The 3,362-nt window shown below is 41.2% G+C and overlaps 1 pseudogene; it reads right to left on the bottom strand.

Moving 5' to 3' along the window:
* Nucleotides 1-1,278: 1,278 nt before the first annotated feature.
* Nucleotides 1,279-2,445, bottom strand: LOC101708595 (proline-rich protein PRCC pseudogene; annotated as a pseudogene).
* Nucleotides 2,446-3,362: the final 917 nt, after the last annotated feature.

Genomic DNA, 3,362 nt, shown 5'->3' with positions numbered 1-3,362 from the left:
GAAACATAGCAGCAAGGTTGGCCTATCCTTCATAGGCTTGTGGTCTGGCATTTTATTCTCTTCCTGGGTAATGTATGTTCTCCTGGACATTTTCTTCCAGAAAAGGCCAATTTCATCACAGTTCAAAGCTTGATGAGAGTAAAAGCCATTTCTCTGTGTCATTATTTAGAAGTGGTGTATGTAATTTTCAGCAGCCCTTTAATCAGCACTGGCTGCTTCATCATGCCTAGTTACACTATAAACACGTTCTCACTTTAAAATTGTGAAACCACTCCTCGAATTTGGGTTGTAACTGAAGACTATGGTCTTCACTTGATCTTAGCGAAAAGGCCGAGAAGCGATGACTGTGGTCTTAAGTTTAAAATTCGTAATGCAAGTTGTATGTATATGAGGCCAGTTGTAACTCGAGGGTCTATTCTAGTTTTTGGTTAGTTCAAAATAAATTAGTAGTATGTTTAGGGAAGATGTTTTCTGTTGGAATTTTAGGGAGACAAAGGTCCTCTTTCCCTTTGTCATATTTTGAAAAAAATTTTAAGATGTATCTAAGAAGAACAAATTTATATATGATCACAGGACAATTACTATACTCAAGAAATGCAAAACTGATACAAAATTATCTAGAATATACCAACTGTTTTAATTTTAATTTTCTTAGATAGCTCAATAATGCTCTTCAGAAGTTTAAAAATATATTTCATTTATTTATTATGTCCCTATAACTTCATTTACTCTAAAACCAGTTCTGTCTTTCATGGCATTGATGCTTGGAGAGTTGTAGAATACTGTATGATCTAAATTTATATATTTCCTTGTGATTAAATCTATTTCGCAGAAATATGATATAGGCGCTGCTGTGTCCTTTTGTTGCATCACATCAATAGTGTTGGTGTCTGTTTTTCCCATTGTTAGTAATGATAAATCTAACTCCTTGGTTTTATGTGACTTACCAAATGACTTCATCATAAAAATACCATTTCCCCTGTGTAATTAATGATCTCTGGGGTGATGCTTTGAGATTGCAAATATCTTGTCTTCAATAGGGTTTTATCCAGTGATTTTAGCATGCATATATGATCATTGCCTAAATAAATTGTTGCTGCATCAATGGTGGTAAGAAGTGGCTCTTCATTTACTTTAAAATATTATTAGAAGAGCCCTTCATTTACTTTAAAATATTATTATGAGTTAATGAGTCTATTTTAAAATTAATGTATCTTTTTCTCTTTTTTTTTTTATGTTCTTTTTGTTTTATTCGAAGCTGGGGCCAGGCCACCTGGGCTGTAGGAGATCCTGGGAGCAGTGGGTTCCAGAGCCCTAGAATCCATATTTGGCTTGGGTCTGGCGGCGGCTGAGTTTGTTCTCCCGACCAGGTGTTCTTCATTTCCAGCTCCCACTCTTTAGTCTGATGAATCAGATATGTGATCTTGGTGTTTCCGCCACTGCTCGCCTGTTGGCTGCTCACCTTTCTTTTTGCTGAATGACTTTATGGTCTTCTCTTCTGTCAGCGACTTGGTCATCCACTGCTGGGCCCCACTGAGCTGGTCATCACCTTTGATCTCCATGAAGGTGATTTCCTTTCGCCCTCGGTTCTTTTTGCCTTGTAGCCGCTTAAATGCTTCATCATCGATGAAGGAGGCATCTGGGGCGATTTCCTGGGAGGAGGCCAGAGCCGAGTCCTGCACAGGATAGTAGCCACCACTGTAATAATCCTGATAATGAGCACCAGCAGCATTGGCATCGCCATATGCAGAGAACTGATTGTAGCTGTCGTCATCCCCAGGCTTAGCCATCCAAGGGGCCCCACTGGAGCCTGCTGCCATCTTAAACTCAAGGGGGGTCGTTGGCCACATTGTCCTGGAATGCCAGCTCTGGCTCCCTGCCTGGAGGCAGCTCTTCAGGGACAGTGGGGACAGGGTAAAGGTATGGCTCAACCCCAGGTGCCTCGGCCTTCTCAGGGAGGGAGAAAAAGTTCTCAGGGGCCACTTCCTCATCACTGTCGTCCTCTTCCTGCGTGACAGCGCTCTTGGAGGCAGCCTTTACGGCAGAGGGCGATGGAGTGGTGGTTGTGGTGCCCACGACAGGTGCAAGAGAGGAGGGCTTGGTCTTAGAAGCCAGTCTGGAGGGCTTGGCATCAGAGGAGCCATCTGAGCGTCTCCGGGAGAAGGCATGGGGCAGGAGCACCTATTAGTCTCTTTCACAGTCAGATTTTTAGGTTGGGGAAGCAAGGCAGACAAACCAGTCCCCTCGCCGGATCCCTGAAGGACAGTTTTCTTCTTGAAGCCCCTGAAAACTGACCTTTGTGTTTTTCCTCCTTCGTTCTTTAAGTACCTCATTACTTTTTTGCTCAGCAAGATAATCCAGGGTCAATTTATATGTTCCTTGCCCCAGGCCTGGAATCAGCCAATTCTCCAAGGAGTTCTATTTCTTTTTATTGGAGATCAAGATCTGGACATTAGATGTTTGTTTTATTCACTTCCTATTGCTGGGACAAAATACCTGACACCTACAACTTAAATGAGGGGAGATTTATTTTGGTTTACAGTTTCAGAACATAGCAGGCTCCAAGGCAAGAATAGGATGGAGGAAGGCCATGCAGGGGCAGAATTGCTCATCCACAGCATTCAGGAAATAGAGAGAGAAAGGAGGGGCTAGGGATAAGAATATACCTGTCCAGGTCAAGCCTCCAGTGACCACCTCCATCTAGGCCACACCTCCTAATAGCACATTTGAGATCAAAATTATTAGTGTATAAATCCACTGTTGAGTATGGCACCCCCAAGCTCCAGTCATCTACACACATGAAAATTTTGGGGGACATTTTTAGATCTAAACCATAAAAATTGTGCTTGTTGCTACTAAGATGTCTTTGACCCTGGGCCCTTTCAGTGGACAGAGCTAGGAAAGCGTGCATATTTTAAATCATGAATTTATATCAATGCTTCTAAATGAAATAGAATACCATAAGCTTCTTCCTCACTTGCTCCCATCCTAAATTTGTATCTCCCTTCACATTTTTGATACATCAATGCATTTATGAGTTCATTCTGTCTTTAAAAACACACAAGATGGTTTCAGAATTATAATACTAATATTACTACCAATAAAAAAACTTTCCAAATGGGCTGGGGATTTACCTCAGTGGCACCATGTCTGCCTTGAAACTGCAAGGTCCTCAGTTTGTTCCCAGGTACTGAAAAAAAAACTTTCCAAGCTTTTAGGGGCAAGTCTTTTTGTTCTTAGAATATGTCACACTAAGTATATGTTATCAGAAGATTGGACCTAAAAATTGCTCGAATAATTCTTTATTGTTTTTGTGTGGCATTGTTATCAATTTGGTAAACATTTTAAATTTGTTTCTGATT

Source organism: Heterocephalus glaber, unplaced genomic scaffold, assembly GCF_053883595.1.
Source record: "Heterocephalus glaber isolate CG9 unplaced genomic scaffold, H.glaber_assembly_v1.0 deba00001497, whole genome shotgun sequence".
NCBI lineage: Eukaryota > Metazoa > Chordata > Mammalia > Rodentia > Bathyergidae > Heterocephalus > Heterocephalus glaber.
Note: the sequence above shows the minus strand (reverse complement) of the source record. Positions and strands in the feature narration are given on the sequence as shown.